We start from the raw sequence: 24,233 nt of genomic DNA, 5'->3' as shown, positions 1-24,233 counted from the left end.
TGGATGCATTTGTGGGTAAAGTGGAGTACAGAAAGAACAAACTGATGAAGAGGGATCTACAGCCCTTTCCCTCTTTAAGTAAACAAGCAGGGGGGAATTATCTGATGCTTTGATCCACCAGTTCACCCAGCACATGGAGCAGCTGCAAGAAGAGATGAAATCCCGATTTTCAGACATACCGTAAATGCTCCAATACAGGCCCGGGCCTGTATTTGACTCAAGCTCATCAAGCTCCAGGCCTTTATTGGAAGGAGGGTCAGTATTAGAGGCAGGCCTCTATTTCTATTTGAGCAAAATGAACTAATGGTTCGCTGGAGTTTTTGACAATTAAAATTGCGCCCACATTTTCAAAGTTAAACACATTTCTTTCAACAACGGTAGTTCCTGCTTCAGCCCTCTCCCCCCTCCCCCTGCGCAGCGGCTGCAATCTCACTGATGCGCCTGCAGCCTCTCGGAGTTCCTGCTGCTCTAAACATTAAAATAATTATTTCATTTTCTGTTCCTCACTTCTGATTACCTTCAATGTTTGTTGCAACAGCAGGTACAAAAACTAACTTGTTTTTATTTGACTATTTTTCTGTCCTGTCTGTTTTTTATCTTCCTGCATCTCCTCTCAATCCTAAAGAAAAACTGCTGCCTGGGTTCATATATATTCACCTCATGAGTTACCTTTGAACTGCAGTTCTAAAAGATCTACCGACCGCAAAAACAGCGGAGCGCTTGCTGTTTTGCGGCCGTATCAGTGATCAGTGCGTCGGAGGACAAGGTGATGCCCGCAGCGCCCCGCTCCACAGCATGCAGCGAAACGCATCAGGCGCAAATAAAAGACAGAAAACATTAAAGGAAATGAACTGACATGAACGATCGCGTGTTAAATTAGTTTTTGAGGTGGCGACACCTGATTGTTACTGTGGCCGTGCTCAGGAGGCAGATCTATCGACCGCAAAAACAGCGGAGCGCTCCCTGCTTGCCGGCCGCATCAGTGATCTGTGCGTCGGAGGACAAGTTAATGCGCCCCGCTCCACAGCAGCGATACACATCAGACGCAAATAAAAGACAGAAAACATTAAAGGAAATGAACCGACATGAACGATCGCGTGTCAGTACCTACGGTCTGGCACAGCGCGTTGCTGATCACAGAGAATGTGATCATACGATAATTCAATAGGGAGCGTGGTTTCACAGACGCGGAAGTGATAGCGTCGGTGAAACGCCGGCTGCTCTAGGAAACCCCCGAGCGTTCGAGCGTCAACGAAGTGACACGGAAATGCCGGCTTTCCAGAAGTAAGTAAGATAACTTACTAAGAGCTGATAGTTCGTTGGATTGATTGGTAGGTTGGAAACTGATCATGAATCTGAAGAAACGATGACTGAGTGGTGAGCTGGAAAGGCGACTTCCGTTTATAGCCGCGGTTTGTGACGTAGGTGCGACGTGGAGGGAATCCCCGCGAGGGGCATGCTGGGAGTCCCTACTTCGCAGATTTTCACCTATCGCGGCCAGGTCTGGAACGCATCTACCGCGATAAACGAGGGATTACTGTAGTTCATACACCCCCTACTGCTGCTCTCCAGAGTGTTCTGCAGCATAATCAGCACGTTCTCTTTGAACTTGATAGTGTAATGACCTGGCTGGGGTTGTAAGCCAGGTGCATTCTGGGTATTGTGTTATATGTGTTTCCTATCGTTCTGCTAGTTCCTATGTGCTGATTTGCGTGTTGTGTGAGTGTTATGTAAGCCACAGGGAAGGTGATGTGTGTTCTGTGGAGCGGGTTGAATTAGCATGGTTAACTGACACCATGACTCTGTGTGGTAGGAGTGTGATAGAGGATCGTGTCTGTAGCGTTACAAAGCGTTGAAGAAAAAGCCTAATAAAGGTCTGCGTGAACCCCTACTGCCTCCTGCTGGTTGATTTGGGGACTATAACCCTGCCGCTGGGACGTTTGTACTTGCTTGTTACCACATTCCATCCGGCCACAATAAGAGACCGGCCATTATTTGCCTCCGTTGACTCCGACACCGGCCAAAATTGGAGACCCGGCCTTTAATTGAATACCGGCCTGTATTAGAGGATTTACGGTAAATGAACATGTTACAAAAGACACATGGGTGATGGACCCGTTTCTTGCAAAAGAAGAGGATGTGGAATATCTTCAGGCTGAGGATAAGCTCATGGATATCAAGTCAAATTCTCTCTTGAAGAAATTATATGAGGAATATGGATACATGCAGTTTTGGCTTGTGAAAGGACATGGAGTTGCTCCAAGACTTGCGCTTCACGCAACGACCAGATTCATCCTGCCGTTCGCAACAACATACCTCTCAGAGACAGCTTTCAGTGCACTTGTCACCATCAAGTCAAAAGCACGCAGCAGGCTTGATGTGCACAGTGACTTTCGTTTGGCTGTCACCAACATCATGCCTGATATCCCATCACTGGCCCAGGAGTTACAAGCCCAAAGCTCACATTAAATGCCAAACTCTGTAGCTGTCAAACGGAACCATCTCAGGTGTTGAATGTTCATTAAATTGCATTTGAACAATTTTATCAATTCTTAATACTGTTTGTACTGGAAGAGAGAATGGGAGAGGGTCATCAAAAATTTTACTGGTAAAAAAGGGGTCCCTTGGGAAAAAGGTTGGGAACCACTGGATGAAGATGGTCAGCCAGGAGGAAGTCAGCAGGGTGCAAGAAAAAGGAGAAGGGACAGCGATGACCAGCTTCTGGAGCTCATCAGGGAGGACACGAGGCTGCAGAGGGAGGCAGAGCAGCAGAGGGCAATTGAGAGACGAGAGACTTTTGGGAAGCTTATTAGTTTGCTTGAAAAATGATAAAGATTAACCATATCTAATAAATGACAAAATCATCTAAATAAAATCAGTTCTTTATTAAACTCTTGAATTTTATTTTTGTTTACACATGTGAATTGTTTAATATTACAGGGTATCCGGCTGGGTAGCACACCGTCAGCCGGTCCACCGCAGGAGCATGCGCCAGTTAGGAACTGAATAAGAGGAAAGGCCACGGCTGTGCTTTTTCTCTCTGTGTGTCTAGCATCTTCTGTGCTTTTTTCTCTGTATGCATCTCTCTGCTTTCTGCTCTGTGTTCTCAGCATCTTCTGTGCTTTTTCTGTATGCATCTTGTGCTTTTCCCCTCTGTCCTGCAACATCATTAATTTCGTTAGGCACCCCCAAAGCTTTTCCTCTTTCCATGTGATCAGCTCCTCTGTCTGTGAGCTTCTGATTATCCTTGTGTTGGCTCCTCCCTTATATAGGCCTCATTCACCGGTCTCCAGACATTAAGTCTCTTGAGTTACAATAAACTTAATTTAATTTTTTTTATTTTAATAAACCGACAGGAGTAACCCCCAAATTCCACTACCTCCGCTCCGCCCCCGCCTTCCGCAGCCGCTCGCTTCCAAACTCAATTTTTATTGGTACCCGCTCTACAACGGTTCCGCTCCGGTGCGGAGACCTGAGATGCGCAAACAAGCATGCGCGGGATTTTCGAGATCTTGCGATACAGTCCGAGCAATAAACGCGGAAGTTATATCCAAACACCCGTTGTGTGGGAGAAGCATCAAAATGAACTGTTTAATCTGCCCATCATTTGTGTTGAGAGAGCAGCAGTGTTTGGATCAACAAAGTGTGACTACTTTGATAGTGGAAACTGTATTTATGGCTTACTTTTGTGCATTTAAAGTTCAGCCGCCATTGATAGTTGTTAAAAGTTGTTAAACCTGTGCATTTGAAACAAAAAACGCTTTTAGTTTATCGATTTATTGTGAAATAACGGAAGTTGTGCTTGCTCCCTTTCCTGTTGGGCGGTTGTGATTCCTGTCCATTGACTGCGGAGGTGCTCCGGCGTCCGGCAAAAATAGGATCGATTCTATTTTTGCCGGACACCGGAACAGAGGGCGCTGCACTGCCGCAGTAGTGGAATTGCTCTGATCGACTACAACGGGACCGATTTTGCTGCGGAGTTCGTGCCGGAGCGGAGGTAGTGGAATTTGGGGGTAAAGGGTAGGGTGTGAGGAAAAATCATTTTTAGGGTCAGGAAGGGGTCAAAGGTCAGGGTAGGACATTGGTTAGGGTTTGGGTGGGTTAGTGGGCAGGGACATAAATATAAATTATAATAATTTTGGTGGTTTCAAATTGGTCTGTGAAAGGGCTGCAGAGACCAACAGCGAGGCGGTACCAAACCACACCGTCAGCCGGTCTACCGCAGGGGCACGGGCCAGTTAGGAACTGAATAAGAAGAAGGGCCATGGCTGTGCTTTTTCTCTCAGTGTTTCTAGCATCTTCTGTGCTTTTTTCTCTGTATGCATCTCTCTGCTTTCTGCTCTGTGTTCTCAGCATCTTCTGTGCTTTTTCTGTATGCATCTTGTGCTTTTCCCCTCTGTCCTGCAACATCATTAATTTCGTTAGGCACCCCCAAAGCTTTTCCTCTTTCCATGTGATCAGCTCCTCTGTCTGTGAGCTTCTGATTATCCTTGTGTTGGCTCCTCCCTTATATAGGCCTCATTCACCGGTCTCCGGACATTCTGTCTCTTGGGTTAAAATAAACTTAATTTAGTTTTTTTTTTTTTAAATAAACCGACAGGAGTAAAGGGTAGGGTGTGAGGAAAAATTATTTTTAGGGTCCGAAAGGGGCCAAAGGTCAGGGTTGGGGAGGACATTGGTTAGGGTGGGCTAGTGGGCAGGGACATAAATATAAATTATAATTTTGGTGGTTCCAAATTGGTCTGTGAAAGGGTTAGGGTTTTTGACGATCGTCTGTACCCCTGAAATGAAACTTTGAAGGTGAATAACTTTTGATAGGAAGGTGCTAGCGACATGAAACCAAGCTCTATTCCCCGGCGTTAGTCTTGCTCCAGTGGTCCTAGTACTTGCCATAGTTACTGCAAGTTGCAGTATCTCTGACTAGTACTAGGACCACTGGGACAGTTAAGCCCCCACGCCACGTCAAGGAAGAGTCCTTGTGGGAGTCATTTTTTTGGTATTTAGTTTTTTTTATGTTTTTTTGTTGTTGTTTTTGTTTTTTCTTAACTTGTTTTTCTACATTAATAATGAAAAACTCAATAAACAAAAAGCGCACCTAGTTAGGGTGGATATAAGGTAACAATCATAACAAAAAAAGATAGAAAAAGGTAAGTTGTTACTGTGTCCTTAGTTTGCTTGTAGCTGCTGCCTCTTGTGCATGAAGGCCTTCAATGTCCTTACAGGCATGGACTCTCTCGCATTGACTCAAGTAAGTTCAGTATGCTTGCTGCTGTGTAACCTGATGATCCAGATTGATCATCGACAGTTCTTTGGGAGACCAGCATGTGTTTTTTGAGGCAGCCATGTACTTGATGGTTTGTGTGATCACCCCTGATGGTCCATCCTCAGGATCAACCATTATAAGTTGCTACTGAGGAACTTCTTCAACCTTGTCCTTTTCTACGCGGGGCTTTTTTGCTGGTGGCTTCTTTGGCGCTTCTGGCATCTTGTAGTTGATGTCTTTGTGTAAGCGCCAAACAAGAAAGCAAGACCTACGTGGAAGGCTGAAGCGGGACTGGATGTTAAGCTCCTGCAGTTTTCTCTGAGACAGGGGCAGCTCTGAAATCAGGTCCCAGAGTGCATTGTTGTCCACATAAAGTCCATTCTCAATGAAGCCAATGCAGGACAGGAAGACAAGGGTCTTCTTGTGGTTGTCTCCGAGTAATGTTTTTGGCAGTCGGTTGAAGCATGTTTCAAGCCAGGGCATTCCTTGCTCCCGGAACCTCTCAAGCTTACTGGGAAAGCAGAGTCCTCTGCGCTCAACATCGTCCAGTATGCCGTTGATTATGAGTGCCACATTGGCCTCTTTGGATGCAGGAATGCCTGGTCTAGTTAGCTCGATATAGTGGCGTTGGTCCCAGAACAGACGCTCATTCCTTCCAACGAAGAAGCGAACATCTGGGACCCAATGCAACTTCAGTTCCTCTAGCCCCAGCTGGAAACACACCTTGGGATCCTTCTTGGCCTGGAATATGTAGCATAATGGTTTATTGCTCTTTTATGAAAGATGAACCATCCTACATATTAATTTGAGATATTAATTTCATTAATAATAATTTTAATTAATAAGAAGACTCAAAGGTTGTTTTCATCGATAAACTGACTATCATATCCTTTTGTCTGTGTTTCAGTTCAATGAAAAGACAAGTTGAAAATTTAAGAGTTTTAATTATTCAATTTAAACTAACAATTTGAAGTGACAATCATAGGAAATATCAACATTAGCAATCTTTTGGACAATCTTTAACAGTTGATATTTTAAGCTTGCTCAAATAGGCCTTGTGTTGAATGTGTGAAGATTGAGAATGATGTAATTATGGATGCGTGGGTGCGTCTGATGTTGCTTCAGGGAGAGAAAAGGTGTCTGAGTGAAAAATGATGTTTTGCATTAAACTTAGCTCTTATTAGAAAAACTGCATCAGAACGCCATCTATTGTGTTCTGCCTCACCGTACGAGGACCCTCTTTCAGATACGGCCCTCAGGAGGATGTTTATCCAGGTCACACCTTGGCTGGCAGAGGAGACAAAGGTGTGCGACGATCCGATCCAGAGTTGACCTCGGTACACGTTGCTGAAGCATTAGCAGATGCGCTTTCTCAAGTTTAAATTAACTCAGAAATCAAAGACTCTGGGACGAGTCTGCGTTACCTGGTTGCATTTCAGCTTTCCTGTCTGGCTTGACAGAAATAGCGAAAGGGGGGGAAAAGAGCCGGCAGGGCTCCTTTCCCCGTTGCGTTAGTTTCCCACTTCTGCTCTCATCCGATCTTAATCGTAGTCTCTCACGAACTGAACTAACTTACCAAAAACCACTTCTCTTCCCAAAGCAAACTTGTGCGTCAGAGCAAATGTGTTTTGGAGTTTACTGTGGGTGTGTGAGAGTGTGTGAAGGTCATGCTAAACATCTTCAAACATTATTTAAGTATACTGATTCATTATAGTTATTCAAAACATAATAATCATTCATTTGATTAAAACACATTTATAATGAGCAAAATGATCAAATTATTATTTAACATTTAAAATAAAGAAAAGGAAGTTTAAGACTCTGTTTTATTATGACTAGTGGAGTCCTTCTTCTGGAGCTGCAGGTGTTAGATGTTGTGGCTTCTTTCAGACTTGCTGTTGGCTCAGGTCTTAATCTGTGGGTGAAAGTTGCTGCGTGACCCAGCTTTGATCCAGCCGGGCAAATACAACCTTTGGCACAGAAAACCCATACTTCCTCACGTTACAGTGACAAGTCTGCAGCATTTGATGTAGGTGACTGGGAAGGGTAGATTTTCAGCTCTCAGTAACTTCTCAATGAAGTGCTCTGCCGAGATGCATCCTTTAGCCTTGTCTGGACACTCCTTGGCCTTTAGCTGTGCCAGAGGAGGTCCAAAGTGGCGGTATATGTCACCCAAGAATGACATCCAGAGCTTGACCCCCACCACTGAATCAGCTGCTCCCAGTGATTCCGTCAGTGCACAGACCCACTTCACCCTCTCACTCTGGGTAGGGTCGGTGGTCCAGTTTGACGGCCGATCACCGGACACAGCAGCGTTTGAAGCTGATGGCAGCTCGTTAGCAAACATCCACAAACAATTCAGATGCATTTTTGCCTAATTTAACTACTGACAATGAAAAAATAATCTGGTAAGTACAACTCGCTCAATCTGGAGGTAAGTGAAAGAAATTTAGAAAGTTTGCTAAATTATATTGACGACGTTTTTGAAGTTTTCGTCATGGGTCCGAAGAAATCAGCAGCTGAGACTGAAACACCTGGGATCAAGAGGAGCCGTCCTCAGGACTCGCCTGAGGCCTCATCTCCTCGGAAGGACATATTAGAATTAATAGATTCTATTGATAAACGGCTTCTGGGATTTGAGGGGCGTCTTCATCTGCTTGAGGTTCTACACCAGGAGTTTCAGAACCTCCGTCAGTCTCTGGAGTTCAGCCAAGAGCAGGTTGAGCGGCTCGCTGCTGAGAACGCATCTCTGCGGGAGTCCGTTTCTTCCCTGGAAGAGGGAATGACACGGATCACCCAGGACAACAAGACTCTGACGGAGACGATTTTGGCCCTTCAGGCCCGTAGCATGAGGGATAATCTGGTGTTCGCAGGCCTGCCGGAGCAGACGGGAGGGGCGGAGAACTGTGAGCAAACAATAAAAAACTTTCTCCAGACCCAAATGAAGATACCCGAAGAAACGGTAAAAAACATCACTTTTCACCGGGTACATCGCCTTGGAGCTAGACGAGTGGACAGCAGAAGACCTCGTCCCATCGTGGCTAAATTTGAACATTTTAAGCAGAAGGATCTCGTTAAAAGTCACGGAAGAGAGCTCAAAGGGAAAGACTTCAGCGTGAATGATCAGTTCCCTAAGGAAATTCTGGATCGGCGCAGAGTCCTCTTTCCGCTGCGCAAAAAGTTTATCCAGGATGGGAAGAGAGCTGTCATCTCGGTGGATAAGCTTTATGTGGACAATAAACTTTACAAGGAGTGAGGAGTGACTGACTGGCTGTATTAGCCCAACATCAGGTCAGACATTTACTATTCTGATCAGGATTCACTGGGTTTGATCACGTCAGGATTAAACTGCTGCTAAATCCGTATTCTAGATGATAAGATCACCTGTTCTTCACCACTTCACACCCCTACCACCTTTTCTTTTTAGTTCTTCTTTTTTAACCTGTATCTGTATTTTCCTTTCCTCTTTACCTGCTTCTGTACCTTTACACCTGTATGCTTCTGTACACTTTGTCTACTTTTAAGAATAGGCTTAAAACATTTTTATTTGATAGGGCCTATAGTTAAAATCTGATGTTAGCCTAGATCTGGACAAGTGGGGGATTACAGGGAGGTGGAGTGTACAGTCGGTAAAGACGGCTCTTCCTTGCCCTGCCTCCAACATGCCTACATCTAAATAGGATAGATTATCCAGGGTTAACTCTGTAGTTATGCTGCTATAGGCTTAGACTGCTGGAGGACACACTGACCACTTTTCACACTCTACTGCATCTACAGTCTGCTCTTTAACTGTACTATTTTGTGCAATTTCAGCTGTTAACTTTATTTTCTCTGTAAGTGTTTTTCTCCCCAGAAGAAGCTACAATGACGTTCTGCTGAGCTGTGGTGGCCTCATGGAGGGGGCCATCGTCTAGCACACTGCTGCTAACCACTAATACATTCTCTCTCTCCTGATAACTTTTTGTTTTCATTGACTTTTGATGTGCTAATACTAGTTTATCCGTTTAATTATAGATCCACTAGGATAAATACAATAAAGTTTATCTTTCACCAAATACAATATTTACTAAGACATCACAATATAACTATAGACACATTACTTGTCTTTTTGTGTGTGTGTGTGTGTGTGTGTGTGTGTGTGTGTGTGTGTGTGTGTGTGTGTGTGTCTGTGTGTGTTTGTGTCTGTGTCTTTGTCTGCCTGCTCTGTCTTCTCGATCCCCAGTGAGTCGTGGAGGATGGCTGCTTATACTGAGCCAGAATTCTCTGGAGGTTTCTTCCTGTTAAAAGGGAGTTTTCCTCTCCACTGTCGCTGCATGCTTGCTTAGTATGAGGATTGCTGTATAGTCACCGACACTAGTCAGTGACTTGATGCAATTTGCTGGGTTCCTTATATAGGAAACATTATTTCTGATTGGCTTAATGAACTGTGAATTGGAATGTTTATTATGTGAAGTGCCTTGAGACAACTCTTGTGATTTGGCGCTATATAAATAAACTTGAATTGAATTTAATTGAATATGGCACAACCACACAACTTTCCAACACTGCATCAGACTCGACACACACACACACACACACATAGATATATTAAATTCACAGCACAATATCATAATTTATGCGGGGGCCTTTCTGGTTGTAGTCTCCTTGGGGTTCCTGTGTTCTGGGGCAGCGCCTGGATCTCTGGGAATTGGAGCTTCCCCCGTCTCCTACGCATCTTTGGGGGCGGATCTGTGGTCCCTCACACTCTGTTGGACGCTCCTATAGATAAACCTTACATAAACAAGCACGTGTACACACACAGGTGCTCACATGGTGCTCTCAAAAGTATGGGCTTGGGCACGTTAAACACAGGTCTTAAGACTATGGTGGGCACTTAATACACTGCGATTTATTATCGTGATTCTTTAGTTAAACAATGTTGATTATACATTTCTTCATCAAGTTGACGCAGTGATAGCTTGATCTTGTTGTATTGTTGTTGTGTCCCTATTTTTGTTCTTTTGCCTTTTTTTTTGTCTTTTTCTGCAGGTCTAGAAGCAGACTCTTGTTCATTATTGTTTATTTTTGTGGACCCCCCCCCCCCTCCTCTCTCCCCACCTTTTCTTTTCCTTTCTCTTTCACCTCTGTCGCCGTGTCTGGTCGGAATTACAAAGCATTCAAAAACAATAACAATAAAGTTTTAAGTATCAGGTGTGACATTAAAAGCAGACGCTTTGATACTCCACCTGAGAGTAAATCTGTAAGGCTTGTTACCAGCATTCAAACATCAATTTTGTTTGCTTCACAGCCAGACAGGACACGGTAAAAAAAAAAAAAAAATCCGTATTCTAGATGATAAGATCACCTGTTCATCACCACTTCACACCCCTACCACCTTTTCTTTTAAGTTCTTTCTTCTTTTTTAACCTGTATCTGTATTTTCCTTTCCTCTTTACCTGCTTCTGTACCTTTACACCTGTATGGCACAACCACACAACTTTCCAACACTGCATCAGACTCCACACACACACACACACACACACACACACACACACACACACACACACACACACACACACACACACACACACACACACACACACACACACACACACACACACAATTTATGCATCAAATAATACAACCACAAACACTGTTGGATCTTTATTATTATTAGTATTATTATTATTTACTTTTCTGTTATTTATTAACATACTATTCTATACATTTAGATACTTATTCCATCTTATTCACATGAAGGCGTCATATTTTAGCTACTCACACACTCATCTATGGGTGCACTAAGATTTGTCTCATGGAACGTACATGGAGCTGGCTCCATAGAGAAAAGATTAAAGATTTTTGATCAGCTAAAGAGAGTGCAAGCAGACGTAATATTATTACAAGAGACTCATAGATCTGCCACATCCACAGATGAACTTAAAACACCTGAGTTTCCCAGCATGTGCTCTGCCTGCTATAACTCTAGGCAAAGAGGTGTAGCTATTTTAATACACAAAAACATCAATTTCACAGTATTGGACACAGTCTCTGATCCAGAGGGTAGATTTATAATGTTAAAAATATCTGTACAGAATCAAAGCTTATGTACTGTCAGCATATACTGTCCAAATATTGATGACCCTCCATTCTTTCATAAATTTTCTCTGTACTCTCCGAACACTTGGACTGTCCACTTATACTTGTAGGTGATTTTAATTTTTGGATGAATTCCTTAACAGACAGGCTCAGTACAGCTGGGACTCAGCGCAATTGGCAATCCACTAATATAGTTAAACAGTACATGAGTGATTATGGGCTTTGTAATGCATGGTGATCTCTTCATCCTAACGGTAGAGAGTATACTTTTTTCTCACACGTCCATCACTCTCATTCACGTTTGGATTATTTTCTAGTCAGCAGCTCTTTGTTGGCTGACATTTCAAGACACTGAGATACACCCCATAGTTGTCAGCGACCATGCTCCGGTTTCTCTGGTAAACAAGAAGACAATCCCACCAAGCAAAAACTGGAGGTTTAATACATCACTGCTCAAAGACGAAGGTTTTATAGATTTTTTAAAAAAGGAGTGGGCTTTATATTTAGGACATGATGACCTGCCTGAAACATCTCTATTCTCTGGGAGGCAGGAAAGGCAGTGATGAGAGGTAAAATAATCTCCTTCTCATCACATAAGAAAAAAATGGAAAACAAACGTATTCAGGAGTTAGAGGAAATCATTAAGTCTTTAGAGGCATCCACAGAAGAAGAGTTAATGAGCAAATTACGTGAAGCTAAATTAGAACTTCATGGAATTATTGACTAAAAGACACAATTTTTAGCACAAAGACTACGAATAGAAAACTTTGAACATAGTAATAAATCAGGTAAAATTTTGGCTAGCCAGTTAAAAATAGAGAAAACTACCATATCTGCTGTTAAAGACTCAACCAGGAATATAGTTTATGACCCTGAAAGCATAAACAACACTTTCAGAGACTTTTACCAAACTTGGTACTCACCACAGATAAACCCATCAGATAACGAGATCGATGAGTTCCTTGACAGGATAACACTTCCTAAATCATCAGACAGCCAAGTTACAGACCTAAACTCGCCACTAACATCAGCGGAGCTCCAGGAAGCCCTTAAATCCATGACAAATAGGAAAGCTCCAGGTCCAGACGGGTTCCCAGTAGAGTTCTACAAAGAATTCTGGATCATTCTGGCTCCAATATTTTTCAGAATGGTGAGGGAAATCGAAGAGAGCGGCAGATTACAGCCAAACATGAACTCAGCCAATATTAGTCTCTTGTTAAAACCAGGCAAAGACCCTGGATTTTCTACCAGCTATCGCCCAATTTCCCTTATTAATTTTGATCTCAAAATAATTTGTAAAGCCCTGGCAAAAAGATTAGAGAAGGTAAGCCCCTTCATAATACACCCTGACCAAACTGGTTTCATTAAGGGTAGACAGTCATCCACAAACTCACGTAGATTACTTAATTTGATAGATTTCTCCTACAGTAGAAACATAGAAACTAGTATATTATCTCTAGATACAGAAAAGGCTTTTGATAGAGTTAACTGGAAGTTCTTATTTGCAACTTTGCATAAATTTGGCTTGGGGAACTTCTTCAAAAACTGGCTACAAACATTATACAGTTCGCCAATTGCATGTGTAAGGACGAACGACCAAATATCAGCTAGCTTCTGTCTTCAGAGGGGGACCAGGCAGGGATGCCCACTCTCCCCCTCACTGTTTGCTATCTTTATCGAACCACTAGCGGCAGCAATTAGGCAAACAACAGATATTAAAGGGATAAAGTGTAAGAAAATAGAACATAAGATCAGTCTTTATGCAGATGATGTTTTACTCTTTCTCCGGAATGCTGAAACGTCTCTCTCATTTAATAGAACTGATAAACTCGTTTTCAAAAATTTCAGATTACTCTATAAACTGGTTAAAATCCACAGTTCTACCAATTAATTTCTCTTGTCAATTTACTTAATACACAATTGGAGTCAGGGAACATACAGTTGTGGTCAGAAGTTTACATACACTTGTAAAAAATATAATATAATGGCTCTACTGAGTGTCCCGTTATTTCTAAAACTCTGATTTTTCTCTGATAGAGTGATTGGAACAGATACTTCTTTGTCACAAAAAACATTCATGAAGTTTGGTTCTTTAATGTCTTTATTATGGGTTAACAGAGAAAAGTGATCACATTTGCTGGGTCACAAATATACATACAGCAACATGAACTAGCAATTTTGGTGACTTAGAAACGTGTCAGTGAACTGAGCTTCATAGCATGGCCTCTTAACTTCTTGTGAGTGATTATGAGTGACTACAGTGGGTGACTTCTCTTAGGCCAGGTAAATAGGGCTCATTGGATACAAACGCCCACAAACGCTACAATGGGAAAGTCAAAGGAGCTCAGCATGGATCTGAAAAAGCGAATTATTGACTTGAACAAGTCAGGAAAGTCACTTGGGGCCATTTCAAAGCAGCTGCAGGTCCCAAGAGCAACAGTGCAAACAATTGTTTGTAAGTATAAGGTGCGTGGCACTGTTTCATCACTGCCAAGATCAGGAAGAAAACGCAAGCTATCACCTGCTGCTGAGAGAAAATTGGTCAGGAGGGTAAAGAGTGAACCAAGAATCACCAAAAAGCAGATCTGCCAAGAATTAGAAGCTGCTGGAACACAGGTGTCATTGTCCACAGTCAAACATGTTTTGCATCTACATGGACTGAGAGGCGGCCGTGCAAGAAGGAAGCCCTTGCTCCAAAAGCGGCACCTTAAGGCTCGACTGAAGTTTGCTGCTGATCACATGGACAAAGATAAGACCTTCTGGAGGAAAGTTCTGTGGTCAGATGAAACAAAAATTGAGCTTTTTGGCCACAATGCCCAGCAATATGTTTGGAGGAGAAAAGATGAGGCCTTTAACCCCAAGAACACCATGCCTACAGTCAAGCATGGTGGTGGGAATATTATGCTGTGGGGCTGTTTTGCTGCCAATGGAACTGGTGCTTTACAGAGAGTAAATGGGATAATGAAGAAGGAGGATTACCTTCACATTCTTCAACATAACCTAAAATCATCAGCACGAAGGTTGGGTCTTGGGCGCAGTTGGGTGTTCCAACAGGACAATGACTCCAAACACACATCAAAAGTGGTAAAGGAATGGCTAAATCAGGCTAGAATAAGGGTTTTAGAATGGCCTTCCCAAAGTCCTGACTTAAACCCCATTGAAAACATGTGGACAGTGCTGAAGAAATAAGTCCATGTCAGAAAGCCATCAAATTTCACTGAACTTCACCAATTCTGTCAATAGGAGTGGTCAAAGATTCAACCAGAAGCTTGTGGATGGCTACCAAAAGCGCCTAATTGAAGTGAAAATGGCTAAGGGACATGTAACCAAATATTAGCACTGCTGTATGTATATTTGTGACCCAGCAAATGTGATCACTTTTCTCTGTTAACCCATAATAAAGACATTAAAGAACCGAACTTCATGAATGTTTTTTGTGACAAAGTAGTATCTGTTCCAATCACTCTATCAGAGAAAAATCAGAGTTTTAGAAATAACGGGACACTCAGTAGAGCCATTATATTATATTTTTTACAAGTGTATGTAAACTTCTGACCACAACTGTACCTGGGAATTAATGTCTCTCCCAAGTTAGCAGATCTAACCAAACTAAACTACATCCCACTTTTAAAGTGGAAGATGATCTTGCAAGATGGAAATCCTTACCAATATCACTCATGGGGAGAGTTGCTAAAATTAAAATGATGGTCTTACCCAGAATAAATTACTTATTTTCAATGATCCCAAACAAACCACCAGCTGACTGGTTTAAATCTCTGGACTCCTCAATTACCAAATTCCTTTAGCAGGATAAACCTCCACGAATTAGCTTAAAAACGCTTCAGAAGACCAACGACAGAGGAGGACTGGATCTACCCAACTTTTATTATTATTTCTTAGCCAACAGGCTGCAATATATACCAAGATGGTTGCAAGATAACCCATTAGATGAGTCCTGGTTAGATATAGAACAGACACTTTGCAATATGATTGAGCTTTCAGACTTACCATTTATTAGCTCAAGCATAAGAAAACATGAAGGCTTCAAAAGTATTAGTATCAGCACCTCTCTGACAGCATGGTGGGAGTATCTTAAAATGACAGAGTCTTCACTAGTACCATGCAGACGCACACCTATCTGGAACAATCCTGACATTTTGCAAAATAATAAAATGATGAACCTTCCAGACTGGAAAAATAAAGGAATCCTATACCTGGAACACATATATGAAGGATTGGACTTCATGCCATTTAATAGAATAGTCTCCCAATTTGGAATAGATAATAGCTTTTTAGAATACCACCAAATTAAATCTGTAGTCAAACAAACATTTAAGCTCAATAAAATAGAATTACAAACACCACTAAGGGTATTAGACTTTATAATCTCAAACCCCCCAAACCACTGTCTAAAGTGTATAAGACACTGTCCAAAATAGACGATAGAATAGTAATCCCTATTGAAAAATGGGAGGTGGATCTATCAGTCAGCTTTGACAAGAACTTCTGGTCCCAAACTTGTTTAAAATCTTTTAAAATGATCAGACACTCCAATTTACAATTAATTCAGTACAAAATTCTACACAGAGTACACTATACAGGTCATTGGATGTTCAAGATGGGGTTTGTGTCGTCCGACACCTGTACACACTGCACAAACAACGTTCCTGACAATTACATTCATGCACTGTGGTCCTGTCCACCTGTCCAAGAATTTTGGGGTAGAGTGTGTGAAGACCTGTCAAAGTCTCTGAAATGTCATATCCCAACCACCCCCTCTCTTTGTTTACTGGGAAACCTGGACAATGTCTGTGGTTCACGTGGTTCTGACTGCCATATGCATTGCTAAGAAAACTATCCTCTTGAATTGGAAAAATAGAGAAACTCTCTGCATTAACCAGTATAGAAATCTTTTGTTAGATCATATTACACTTGATATAGCCTCTGCTTCCACTTCAGATCAATCTCTCTGGGCTCCTTTGATCGGTTCCATCACATAGCGAGGGTGGGGGGCCGTTGATGTTGTCCTGTGGGATGGTGTGTGTGTGTGTGTGTGTGGGGGGGGGGGGGGTCTGAGTTTGGAGTATCCGGATGTTCCCTGGAGGTGGGTTCACTGGGGGTGTCTGGGACTGGGGGGCCATTGCCCCCCTCTGGAGGTGCTTGGGTTGCCTCGGGGGGTGGACTACTGGCGGTCTTGAGTGGGGCCCCTTGGGGATCTTGGTGGCGACCATGGGTCACTGCCTGGCAGCTGCATTGCCCCTGGGCGGGTCTGGGTGGGGGCCTGGGGGCTCGGGGTTTGGGGGTGGCCGGCCCCGTGTGGGGATCTGGGCGGGGCCTTGGGGGTCGGGTCCTGACATGTATGCTGCTGGGAAGAAGGCAGGAACATGCAGCAGTGCCTGGCCCGGGTTCGGGGGCCTCAGGTAGACCTTGGCTCCTCTGCCGTTCCATCACAGGGGAGGGGGAGGTCTAGGAGGGGGAGGACCCAACCTTACCTGGATGTTCCATGGCATTTATTCTGGAAGTTGTGCAAATGCAGGGATGTGCATAGATATTCTGCTGGGGTGGGGCTGGGTTGGTGCCCTCGGACTCCGTGAGGCTCTGTAATGCTGCTGCTTTGGCCCTGGCTGGGTGGGCTGGGGTCTCCATGCCCTGGGTGGCAGTTTGACAACAGAGGTGCCTATTGGGGCCAGTAGGGGAGCTGGCTCCCTTGAGGGCTAAGCCCAACCAGCCATTCCTCCCCATCCCCGCATATTTCGCTCCTCCTGCTCCCTCACATCATCACACAAACATACACATAGGACCTTGGGGGGTGGGCAAGTCAGGGAGTGCGGGTATGGACCCCATTTCCGCATTCCCCTGGCAACCTGCCCCCCAATTTTATTTGCACCTTATTCACTTTCACTGACGACATTCTACACAAACACACACTTAGGGCCTTGGGAGTGAGCACATTCAATGGCATTTGGCAGGGGGATATCTCAGCCTCCTCCCGGGTGCCGGTGCCCACTTCCAATTTTAAACCGCACTTAGACACCGAGGGCTGAGGGTGTAAGTGGGGTGGTGCGGTGGCATCAGCTGGCATAGGCCGGATGATGCCCGCACTGCCCGCTCACCACAGCCATGGAATACACCTCATGATCACACAACACTATATTGGAGCAGGCGGAGGGAGACTAGGGGTCTTAGCGCACCTCTGTTTTGCTTGGCTTCCTGGGGCTGGAGGCTAGGAGGGAGATCTGGCTGTCTGGTTGGGGTCTGGGGTAGTGGGTTGCTGTGCTCAGCGTTGGGTGGGGGAGCCTGCTCATCAGCACCCCAGCAGAAAGGGTCAAACTCTGGTTACCGGTGAGGGTAGTACCCAATGTGCAGCAGTACCGGGACCAGAGTGAATAGGGTGTGTATGGGGAGCATGAGTGGGTGTCCGACGTGCATTTTTGTAAGTCTTGGGTTGTATGTGCATGTGTGAGCATGAGGGAGGGAGTGTGTGACTGTGTTTGTGTATGACTGTATATGTCAGGTGGGGCCTTTGACTCCTCTCCTCTCCTGGAACTTCTTTTGATGATATAGATCTTCGTCCCCCCTCCCCCTGCCAGACCTGGTGTGAGGGGTTGTGCCTTAATCTGCCTGAGTGTTCGTGGCAACCGGATCTGGGGGTTTAAGATTTTGGCATCTGCCTGATCAATCCCGGTGGCTGCCTGGTGGGGTCTGGGTCCCTGGGCTCTGCTGGGTCCCCGGTGGGGGTGGTCGCCCCTGGGTCCTGGGCTCGGCCGGCTAGGGGGTGGGAGGCTGCAGGCGGGCCTGTGGGCTTGCCGCTGATATCTCCCGGGACTCTGCCAGCTGCTGGTTGTGGCCCCCCGGGGCGATCCTCTGTGCCTCTCGAGGGGGCTGGGGCCTTCCTGGTTGCAGTCTCCTTGGGGTTCCTGTGTTCTGGGGCAGCGCCTGGATCTCTGGACTTGGAGCTCCCCCCGTCTCCAACGCGTCTTTGGGGGGCAGATCTGTGGTCCCTCACACTCGATTGGATGCTCCTATAGAGAAACCTTACATAAACAAGCGCGTGTACACACACACACACACACACACACACACACACACACACACACACACACACACACACACACACACACACACACACACACACACACACACACACACACACACACAGGTGCTCACATGGTGCTCTCAAAATATGGGCTTGGGCATGTTCAACACAGGTCTTAAGACTATGGTGGGCACTTGATTTATTATCGTGTGACTGTTCAGTTAAACAATGTTGATTATACATTTCTTCATTAAGTTGATGCAGTGATAGCTTGATCTTGTTATATTGTTGTGTCCCTTTTTTTGTTTTTCTTTTTTCTTGTCTCTTTCTGCAGGTCTAGAAGCAGACTCTTGTTCATTATTGTTTATTTTTGTGGAACTCCCCACCTTTTGTCTTTTCCTTTCTCTTTCACCTCTGACTCTGTCTGGTCAGAACTACAAAGCATTCAAAAACAAATTTGTTTTTTTGTTTTTTTACCGTGTCCTGTCTGGCTGTGAAGCAAACAGAATTGATGTCTGAATGCTGGTAACAAGCCTTACAGATTTACTCTAAGGTGGAGCATCAAAGCGTCCGCTTTTAATGTCATGCCTGATACAGGATTTTAAACTTGACTCTGAAGTTTACGGGTAGCCAGTTGAGCTGCGCCAGTACAGGTGTGATATGGTCTCTTAGGGGTGTTTGTTAAAAACCTGGCTGCCACGTTTTGTATGACCTGAAGCCTGTTAAGAGCGGAGGCAGGTAAACCAATTAAAATGGAATTTGCGTAATCCAGTTGGGAGATGATAAAAGCATGAATTACGGATTCCAGGTGTGCTCGTTTCAAGATCGGTTTTAAGCGAACTAGTCTGCGCAGCTGATGAACACGATCTGACCACTGCATTAATGTGAGGGTCCATGGAAAAGTGTGTATCCAGTTTCACCCCCAAGTTGGTAACACACTGCTTGAGGTCATATGGGAGAGTGTCCAAATCAGAAGATAAGTTTGTGGTTTTGTTAGGGGTCATCAGGAGTGCCTCAGACTTAGAATCATTCAGCTTCAGGAAATTGTTGGCAAGCCAAACCCTCACTTCAGCCAAACATTGTTCCAGAAGAGAGAGGGAGCTTGGATGGTTCAAAGCCAGGTAGATCTGGCAATCATCTGCATAAATATGATAGCCCAGGCCATATTTCCTCAGGATAAAACCCAGGGGGAGGATGTAAATTGAAAACAGGAGAGGCCCAAGCACAGATCCCTGCGGGACTCCCAATGGAAGTGGAAGGAATGTAGAGGAACAATTACCCAACTGAACCTTGAAAACTGTTTGACAGGTATGAGCAGAACCACTGAAGTGAGGTACCCCTAAGCCTTACCCATGACTCAAGTCCATCCAGCAAAATATCGTGGTCAACGGTATCAAATGCTGCAGAAAGATCTAATAGTAGGAGCAAAACAGGTGTAGCGTTATGAATATGCTATTTTCTGCCCTTAACAGCTGCCCTTTGACACAGTGACAGTGTGCATAAATTGCCAAGGTCGTGCACTTGCTTTGACGTTTACATTCCAGCAAAGAAGACAGAAGGACGAAGAACGCTTTTCATTAGTTAATCAAAGAACTTTATTTCTAATAAAGCTAATCAAAACAACTGTTGGTCAATAATAATCAGGTGACTGATCTGTGAAATCACAATGTTATGATTTATGTGCTTATTGAATAACAGGACTAACTATGCCAGACATCCTGATTCACATAATGTAAACACATGACACATTGTTCACTCATCCAATTAGAAATTCCTTTCTGTTGCGGGGCAGAGTTCTGTAGTGTTTATTTAATCTGTCCACTCCGATTGGCTAAGAATTAAAAACAACTAAGCTTAATAAAAACAGAACAACGCCATTTTAACTTCAGTTCCAACTGAGTTCCAACGAAGCTCTTCAACGTAGTTCAACTTGGTTCCAACCAAGTACTCGACCAGCTCTCAAATCCATCATCGCTAAGTGAAGTACAGACTGGCCAGCTGTACAGGTGCTGGCCAGTAAATTAGAATATCATCAAAAGGTTGAAAATATTTCAGTAATTCCATTCAAAACGTGAAACTTGTACATTATATTCATGCAATGCACACAGACCAATGTATTTCCAATGTTCATTACATTTAAATTTGATATTCATAAGTGACAACTAATGAAAACTCCAAATTTGGTATCTCAAAAAATTAGAATATTCTGAAAAGGCTGAATATAGAAGACACCTGCTGCCACTCTAATCAGCTGATTTACTCAAAACACCTGCAAAGGCCTTTAAAAGGTCCCTCAGTCTTGTTTTGAAGGCACCACAATCATGGGGAAGACTTCTGACTTAACAGCTGTCCAAAAGACAATCATTGACACCTTGCACAAGGAGGGCAAGACACAAAAGGTGATTGCTAAAGAAGCTGGCTGTTCGCAGAGCTCTGTGTCCAAGCACATTAACAGACAGGCGAAGGGATGGAAAAAATGTGGTAGAAAAAAGTGTACAAGCTCTAGGGATAACCGCACCCTGCAGAGAATTGTGACGACAAACCCATTCAAAAATGTGGGGGAGATCCACAAAGAGTGGACTGCAGCTGGAGTCAGCGCTTCAAGAACCACCACGAGGAGACTCATGAAAGACATGGGATTCAGGTGTCGCATTCCGTGTGTCAAGCCACTCTTGAACAAGAAACAGCGCAAGAAGCGTCTCGCCTGGGCCAAGGACAAAAAGGACTGGACTGATGCTGAGTGGTCCAAAGTTATGTTTTCTGATGAAAGCAAGTTCTGCATTTCCTTTGGAAATCAAGGACCCAGAGTCTGGAGGAAGAGCGGAGAAGCACAGAATCCACGTTGCATGAGGTCCAGTGTAAAGTTTCCACCGTCAGTGATGGTGTGGGGTGCCATGTCATCTGCCGGTGTTGGCCCACTCTGTTTCCTGAGGTCCAGGGTCAATGCAGCCGTCTACCAGGAAGTTTTAGAGCACTTCATGCTTCCTGCTGCTGACCAACTTTATGGGGATGCAGACTTCACCTTTCAACAGGACTTGGCACCTGCACACAGTGCCAAAACCACCAGCACCTGGTTCAAGGACCATGGTATCCCTGTCCTTGATTGGCCAGCAAACTCGCCTGACCTTAACCCCATAGAAAATCTATGGGGTATTGTGAAGCGGAGGATGCAATACGCTAGACCCAACAATGCAGAGGAGCTGAAGATGACTATCAGAGCAACCTGGGCTCTCATAACACCTGAGCAGTGCCACAGACTGATCGAGTCCATGTCACGCCGCATTACTGCAGTTATTGAGGCAAAAGGAGCCCCGACTAAGTATTGAGTGCAATACATGCACATTCTTTTCATGTTCATTCTTTTCAGTTGGCCAACATTAGAGAAACAAACATTTTTTCATTGGCCTTTAGAATATTCTAATTTTCTGAGATACCAGATTTGATGTTTTCATTGGTTGTCACCTATAAATATCAGAATTAAACGTAATAAACATCGGAAATACATTGGTCTGTGTGCATTGCATGAATATAATGTACAAGTTTCACGTTTTGAATGGAATTACTGAAATATTTTCAACCTTTTGATGATATTCTAATTTACTGGCCAGCACCTGTATTTTCTACTTTTAAGCTGAGAACTGTCAAGCTGGAAAATTCTGCCGTTTTATCAACAAGACGACGGTTCCTTCAGAATAAAAGCTGAACTCTCTACTTGACGCGGACATCTGCCGTTACTACCGGGAGTCGACCCATAGACTGGTTTGTCGTGCTGTAGACACTGTGCCATCAGTTCGAGCACCAAAGGCGGGTCCGAGGACCTGGCATCCCTGATCTAACACGGGAGTCTCCGAAACGGTACGTAGACCCGGCACAGATGGCGTCTCATGTCCTTGCTCCTGAAGTCCCTCGTGGTTAGTTAGTCAAAACAACATCTTACACTCAGACTCGCCTGCATCAGATGGAGATTCTGAACTGACACACACACACACCACCACCACCACTTCAGCCTCACATTCATCTGCATCCATCAGAGATTTAGTCCTGGAGATTGTTTCGAATAATTATAATTAAATATTCATAACGTCCCATTAGTTGTCTTTTCTTGTCTCTAAGTCAATACAAAGTGTTTGAATAAAACTCCCTGAAGTAAAAACAACCTCTTCTGATTATAAGGGCCCGTCCACAGATTAATCTCTGGACCTTAATAAAGTGTAAGAATATACCAACTATATTCCGCTACACAGGTGACCCAGAGTCAGAAGCCACCAGGATGTCATTGGTCATGCGAAGAAAGGCTGATTCAGTACTGTGAAGCGGCCTAAACCCAGACTGGAACACATAAACCAGAAAAAAGCTATTCATGTGTGCTGTAATCTATGAATAGACCATCTTTTCAAGGACCTTAGACAAAAACGGTAATTTGGAGACTGGCCGGAAGTTTGCAAGGTTTGAGTTGTCTAAACCAAGTTTGTTTGTTTTTTAAATTGGTTGCACAACCGCCTTTTTAAAAGAAGTAGAAAACACCCCAGTAGCCAAGCTAGAGTTAAAAATGTCTAAGATGGCGGGGCCCAAAATAGGGATGATATCATCCACCATCCTCGGCGGGAGAGGGTCCTCAGGAGAACCTGCTGCTGGTTTCATATTTCCAATCAGATCTGACAATTCACTAAGAGATATGGGAGTAAAGTTACAGAATGAGGGAGGTTCTGGTGGTACATCAGGACAGCCAGATCCTGGTGCACAAGACTATCCCTAATGTCCCGGACTTTGTGAAGAAAGAAGGTCTGGAGCTCAGCACACAATGACACAGAGGGATCAACACTACCAGGTTCAGTTATCGACAAGATGGAGTTGACAGTGCTATAAAGTTTATGCTGATCACCCTGGTTTTGAGAGATTATGCATGCAAAGTATTTGTTCCTGGCAGATCTAACACTTTTCTGATACAGGTCAAGGGCATCCATCAGAAGCTGCTGAGAGATTAGTAGCTTGTCCTTTTTCCACCTTCTTTCCAGCACCCTATAACGCCACCTGAGGCTGAGTTTCATTGTTCAGCCAAGGATCAGAGTTGGTTTTCTTATGTTTAAGTTTAAGGGGAGCGACTGAGTCCAGGGCAACAGAACAAGTCAAATTAAAAGAATTTAAAAGCCCATCCACATCCGTGGTGATCCTAGATGAGGAAGGATTAGATAATTCAACCTCCAGGATGGACAGTAGTGAGGCAGTCGTGGAGGGAGAGATGTGCCTTGAGTAGCGAGGAGCCTGCCTTCTCACTACAGGTAATATGGCAGAGGTGTTAAAACAACTGAGAAATGATCTGAGAAACTGAGAGGGTGAACAACCAAGTCCTGCACCTTCAGTCCAAATGATAAAACTAAATCCAGTGTGTGAGAGACAGATATTGACGGTAAACGTCATATTTTGGAGCAATCCGGACAGATATATTGTCTCTGCAGTTTAGTAGGCTTTTATTAGGCTTATATAAAGGATGATGAGAAGGATAAATGTCCACCAGGCAGTTCAGATAGTATGGCTGTTTTTTGAACTGGAAGCAGACGAAGTGGACGGAGACTCACAGCCGGAGTCTGAGGCAAATAGAGAGGATGTTGATGACGATGTGGCAGATCCATCCTTCCTCATAGAAGAGTTGGGTCATGATGAGGTAGAGGATGAAGGCAGAGATGCAGCTCCTCTGAGATCTAACAAGCGCAGTGGGCGGTGCCGCGCAGCTGACAGAGCCACTCCCCACTCCAAAATGCATGTACACTATTGCCAAATTAATAAAATAAGTATAAATTCAGATAGTCCAGGTTGTCCTGAAAAAAAAAGATACCCCATAAGGCAATATTTATTGTT

The sequence above is a fragment of the Nothobranchius furzeri genome, chromosome 18, assembly GCF_043380555.1.
Source record: "Nothobranchius furzeri strain GRZ-AD chromosome 18, NfurGRZ-RIMD1, whole genome shotgun sequence".
Lineage (NCBI taxonomy): Eukaryota > Metazoa > Chordata > Actinopteri > Cyprinodontiformes > Nothobranchiidae > Nothobranchius > Nothobranchius furzeri.
Note: the sequence above shows the minus strand (reverse complement) of the source record.